Genomic DNA, 6,435 nt, shown 5'->3' with positions numbered 1-6,435 from the left:
GCAACAGCAGCAGCAGCAGCAGCAGCAAGGAAAGGTCTTGTGACTTCTCAACAGTCTCTAGGGATCCTTGCTGAGCACTGATACTTGCCCACTTGTCCACCCACTTCTGTAACCTGTCAAGGTCCCTTTGGCTGGTGCCTCTTCCTTTTTTTAAAGAGTGCCAAATCACTTGGGCACTGCTGGCGTAGTTAGCCATAAAGAAAGGTAGCAAGTGTTCTTGTTCATGATCTTCCAATGATTTAAATGGCAGGATGGCTGTGTGTCTCTCCTTTTCCTAGACAGTTCTTGTTCAGATAAAAACCTAGTTCAGGATTCCTACTCATGCTGCTAGAAGCTGGAGGTTTCACTCTATCGTTTGGTGAATTCCTTTAGTCCCTTTTCCTTAGAGAGTGCCTGGCAAGCCAAGTACCTATATGCACATGAGGAATAGCATGAAACATTGACGGGTCAGCCAGGAGAACGCTGTTCTATCCCCCTGCAGAGTGACTTGGAAGTGCTGGTGAGCTCAGGGCTGTGAGCAGCGGCTGGCCTTTTGCTCATTTGCAGAGACTTTGTGGGCACAGCCACCCGTGTGTGATAAGTCAGGCAACAGCAATTTGAGCTTTGTCCACTGAGCTCAAACTCAGCTGGGCTTTCTGTGCTGGCCTAGGACACGAGGCAAGGCTTCCCAGTCACCTGGAGGGGCCTGCTCTGCTATTTGAAGTGGTAAAATTGTCCTGCTTTATCTGAGCTTCCATGCAAGCTGTTTTCCAGCCTAAGGTACAGGGATCTTAAGGCACATCTTAAGATGTGCCACACTGGAGAAACTGGCCCTGTGTGCCAGGAACTATTGCTCTCCATCTTCACAACTTGCAGGTCAGAGAAGGAGAGCCTGCAAAGCAGCCTGCTGGAGGCTCAGCAGCACGTATCGGAGCTGGAGACGGCCAGGAGCTGCCTGGAAGCCCAAGTGCGCACAGCCAGGCAGGCCAAGGAGCTGATACTCGGTGAGAGCCTCGTGCACTTTGTTTCTGCTGATGGCCCTGGCCAGTGCAGTCGCGCCACAGGCAGCTCTGTCTGCAGGGCTTGTGAGGAGTGAAGGAGCTGAGGGCAGGTTCCTCCTTGCCTGAAACTGAAGGGGCTTAAGGTCAGCAGATTCTTCTGCTTGTGCAGTCTCTGACTGTTGCCGTGTGTCACGTTTGCAGAGGATGTGAGGGGCCTTCGTCGTGAGCTGCTGGCTGTAAGATCTTTCAGCAAGCAGCAATGTGAAGACATGGCTCAACAGCTCCGCTGGGCAGAAGAGCAGTGCAGCAAGGCTCTGAGACTCTGGCAAGCTGCTGAGGAAGCGAAGAAAAGGAAGATTGTGCAAAACCTGGTAAGAAACAGTACATCCCTGAAGTTTTCCAGCGACTTTGAAGGGCTGGCTTAGCAGAAGAGCAGCCTGAGTATGTGACATGGTCTCAAGCATCTGCTGTAGGCTACACATTGCTGGGCCAGGCAGCAGAGGGGTTCAAGAGCTCCTACTTGAAGGCCTGTGAAGACCCAGAGGACAGTGCTGGGACAGTAGATGCAGCCACAGGTTCAGCATGGCCATAAGCCAAGTTCCCCAGGAGGCTGGGTGGTCACCACCCAAAGCATGGCAGCGAAGGGGCAGCATTTTCCCCACAGCCTGGTGCCATGCAGCAGACTGCTGCTGACCTTGCTGCCAGCTGCAGTCCCAGCAACTGGGTTCCTTGCTTTCTGTCCTTCCCCAGCAGACAGAGGTCTTCCCTTGGAGCCTGAAGCAGTTGCAACAGGCCTCCTGGTGCTGGTACTTCAGCTGGTGGCCTGTCTTGTGACTGGGTTATCGAGGTGCTGCTGTCGTCCTCATCCTGCAGTCCATCTGCAGCTTTTCCTTGACCAAAGGGCAGGGCAATCTGAGGACAGAGCCTCTGAGAACAGGCAGAAATCCTGAAGAGGGGGGGCCCAGGAAACAGGCAGCCATCAGAGCAGGGAAGGAAGGTGACCTCTCCTTTCCTTAGCCGTGCTGGAGCTCCTCCCAGGTGCTGGAGGGCACAAAGCCACTAGTGTGCCCTCTTCAGGTGCGGGGGTTGTTGGAGGGATGAAGCTTCTGTTTTTCCTTTGGGGAGCATTGGTGGGACTTCATCTGGACGTGTCTCTTCCACTCATCAGGAAAGCAAGCTGGAAGAACAGAGTTTGAAGGCACAGGAGAAGCTGGAGCAATGGATCAACTTGGTGGCAGAGGTACAGAGGGGAGAGGAGAAAAGGCTGCTTGAGATGAAGCAGTAAATTGCCATCATGCAACCTGGATGGGCAAAGAAGCAGAGACACTCAAGAGGCACAGAGTGTGAAAAGAGAGTTTGTGTGTTGGTTTGGACTCCTCTGGGCCCCTTATGGGCACAGCTTCTCTGGACGCTGTCTGTCTCTCTGGGATTGTCTCTTAGCTGGCCCTTGGTAAATACAGGAATGAGAAGAAACTGCTTTTGGAAGGCATGAGCACATCAGTCTTGGTTGCCACACAAGTGGTGTGTGGGACGTTTAAAGCCGTCTTCTCTTTGTTTCTGTGCAGCTCCAGAGCCAGAAGGCTGCTCTAGATGATAAGGTGCGCCAGCTGCTGGGAGATCTAAATGAAAGGCAGCAGCAGCTAGAGCAGCTGAGGCAGGAGCTGAATAAGGAGCGGCAGAATGGACAGGTGAGCCTGACTAGCCAGGTAGAAGAGCTTGGAAGGGCAGTGATGGGGACATGAACTGGAGACGTGAGGAAAGGGGAGGCAAGGACCATTGCAGGCACTGGAAGCACAGAGCCTGGCAGGCTGCAGCGCTGAGCACCAGGAAGAAGAGCTAGGATGGCAGGGTTAGAGCTGGGTAGAGAAGCAGAAGGAAGGGGCTGAACACAAGTGCTTTTGAGAGTGCAAAAGAGGAAACCTGAACGAGATTGCGGATGCCAGTAAGATTCCTCTTATCTTCCTGAATATCAAGGACAAGCTGCAGGCAGAGTTGCGGGAAGCTCAGAGGAAGATGGAGGCAATGGAGAAGAGGCACAAAGAAGAAGTGCAAAGGATGCACAAGATCCTGCTGCAGTACAGGCTGGCTGGACGAAAGCAGGTGAATGAAGGAGGAGGAAGCAGTGCAGTCATGCAACAAGTGGTCTCTGCCCTTGTTGCCTTTCCCCTGCAGAGCAGCAGGTGGATGGGACCAATGTCTCTGACTGCCATGCTCTGTGCTCTCCGTGGCAGCTGCTCAGAAGGACACTTAGTGGGTTGCTGAATCTCAGCTGCTGCCCTGGGCAGCAGGGCTAGTGCTTTGGCCGGTGGGCCAGCAATCCTGGGAATATATTTCTGCTGGCCTCTTAGTGCTGGCTTTGTTTTTGGAGGGGTCTGTTCAGGTGAGCGTGGTGACCCACGCAGATTCTGGGCAAGTTGTCCCTGTCCATGGTGAATGCAGTCCTCAGAAGGGAGTGAAGTGTAAAGTTGTTCTTTCCCTTTCGCAGTCTCCACTATGGCTGACTGTGACAAGCTGTAGTCTCAGACTGCTTGTTTGGCTTGGACTGCAGGTGGAAGAGTTGACAGCTCAGCTTGCAGCCCAGGCCCAGTGCTGTTCCTAAGTGCTTGCCTTTGAAATGCTCTGTCTGGGGCATCTGTGCCAGGCACCTTTCTGACACAAGCAAATTTCTTGTCCCAGATGAATGCAGGAGCTGCCATCAAAGCTGTCGCTGCAGCAGCATCCTGGGAAGAAGCCCCCTCTCCACAGCCTGAAAACCCAAGGATGAGCAGTTCTCCCCGCTCAAGCCAGGAGAGAGAGGAGCAGTTCCTGCGTCTGCTGAGTACGTCCTGGGGATTTCTTGTGCCATCGAGCAGTGTATTACAGTGTGTGTACCTCGGCAAGAGCTGTAGCACATGTTCCTCCTCATTTGGTGTTGGGAGAGAATTTTTGGACTCTCTCCAGAAGCCACTGTGGTGCTAGGATGCAGGCAGGGAGCGCTTGGGGCGTTCCTTTTGCCTTTGTGGGCAGCAGGGCCTGGGTGGGCTTTGCCTGAGCTTCCTTCTAGAGTGAAGACAAAAGCAGGGATTGTTTTGGGAGCAGCAGGAGGCTGCGACCTAGCCAGTGGCTCAGTAAAAAGAGTGTGTGCTAGCCTGGCCAAAGTGAGCAGATGAGTTGGCTTCCTAGATTCCCTTTAGACTCCTGACTTCCCAGCAGTCATTGGAAATGACAAAACACTTGAGCAAAGTTGATTGGCTGTGGGGCTGGTTTAATGCTGGTGTTGTTCTTATGACTCTTAGTACTTCTATTCCTTCTCCAGTTGGTTTTGTTTGGTTAGCGTGACCTCCTTGAAAAGAATGGCAGGTGACAGCACAAATAAGAGAGGAAGAGATCTTTTCAGTATGCCCTAAAAATTAAGAAATTGTATTCTTAGAGCTATCTCAAGGAATCAGAGAGGAAGAGCTGTTTTGAAAGAGCCCCAAAAGAAGAAAAACAGGATACTCTTTTTACAATTCCTGTTTGATATTTTAGTTGTATGCTTTGGAAGATGCATCAAAGAGACACATCTATGGGGCACAGTCAGATAGAAGTGCCCTGCAGGCAATTCTCAGGAGGAAGCCTGCAGCCCCTCTGCTGCATGTTCCTCTGGTAGCAGGCATGTTGTCACTGCTAATGCCCAGCTGCTAAATACCGCAGGAATACTAAGCATTGGCCTCAATCCCTGCACAGATGGTACTCTCGGAAAGCACACCAAGGCCTTGCTGATTGTGCAGTACAAGTGAGTTGCTCCTTGCAGCTGGTAACAGCTGCCAGTGCAGTGCTGTCAGAGAAGAACCACTCAGGTACAGAACAGAGGCCAGTTTACTTTGTGTCTGCCATCAGGCGCCCTCAGACAAAAGGTGGATGGATCTACTCCTCCGTGGGTCTGAGGCCAAAGACAATCATGTTCTGTCTTGAGTGGGGCCAACAGCTTGTAACAGGCCTTGATCTGGCTCTAGCTTCTTCAGAGTGGCTGTCAGTGGCCATCTGTGGGCTTTGCCAAGCATTTTGTCATACCTGCCCTGCCACTGACAGCTGGTGTGACTGCAGGGGCTGGAGCCTTCCTTAGCTGTGAGGTTTCAGCTGCCGTCCCGTTGCTGCAGCTTTGCCTGGACTCGTGGAAGGGTCAGCATCTCATTTGTGCAGGTGTCTGTGTCCCGGCAGCGCCTGAGGAACAGCGCTGTCCTTGTTACCCGTCCGGCTGCGCCCGTTTGGGGAGATGGGGCACACGGGTGGTGTTCAAGGGGCTGAGCCCAGTGCTAGTGACTGCTGCAGCCCAGGCTGAAGACAAGCACTTGTAGTTCTTCACTAAATGGGGAACGGGCAAAGTCATCTCCAGAACTCATCCTGCTGATAAATGAGGAGAGTCCTAATTCTTAGAGCCATTGTTCTTGGTTATAGCATGTGCTGCTGTTCTCTAAAATGGTCAAGGCATTGTTTAGGCCAAGTGCTGAGAGGTAGAGAAGGTGCCCTTCTCTCCTGGAATTGACTTTGCAATATTCTTTCTGCTCTGCAAAAAGCAGCTGTTCAAAGTTCATCCAGATGCCAGGGTGCATTGGAACTTTGGAAGTATGAAACCTTTTGTTGAGTCTCACAAGAGAGTGTTTCTTCCCAAGACAATGAAGTGTCCTGATTTTTCAGCCCTCCTTCCTGTTTGTAGATGACAACCACTTGCCTTGGGGCCTGTTCTTTTCTGGTCTCTGTCTGCTCTGATGGTTTTCCCATGGGCTTAGTTTCCCCTCAAGGCAGCCCTTCAAAGGAGTGTGGAGAAGAGACTCTGTGCAGGCCAGGCGTGCTACCGAGCTGCCTGTCTTGCTGGGGCTGCTGCTGCTGCTGTTGTTCTTGTTGATGCTCTTGTTAGCCGAGGGACCATAAATTGCTCAGAGCCCCAGAGAGTGGAGCTGGCCTTCAGATCTCCTGGACGTCAGGATCCCTGTTTTGAAGTTTGCTCCTTGCATTTGGTTTCTTTCAGGGCGTGTGGTGAGGAAGGAAGATCCAGAGAAGAAGTACACTGGATGGGAACTCCTTGGCAGTGGGTGAGTGCAGCCACGCTTGCTTCTACAGAACCATGGGCCAGGGATTTTGGTGGTGCGGTACCACGTGGGAAGTCAGGCAAGCTGCAAGCATCTTCAGAGCCTGGCTTCAGATTGTCCCTGTCTCAGTGCTGAGGCAGTACAAGGCATCATGAAAGATAACTGGATGCTGGCAATGTCTTGCCTGCCTCAAGCAGCAGGTCCTGGAAGCCCTCCTGCAAGCCCTCAAACATGTGGCACTAGTTTGCCTGTTTTCCCAGGAGATATGGTTTTGTATGATTCAACGTAATTTGGCCACACTCATGAGGGAAGAGAAACCTGAGAGAGCAGCTTCCCACCTGGCAGCTGTCAGATAACAGCTCTCAGTAGCATTGCTTTCCACTATCTTGCTGAAAACAAGATTCAGT

This window comes from Taeniopygia guttata, chromosome Z, assembly GCF_048771995.1.
Source record: "Taeniopygia guttata chromosome Z, bTaeGut7.mat, whole genome shotgun sequence".
NCBI lineage: Eukaryota > Metazoa > Chordata > Aves > Passeriformes > Estrildidae > Taeniopygia > Taeniopygia guttata.
This window is presented reverse-complemented; position numbering follows the sequence as displayed.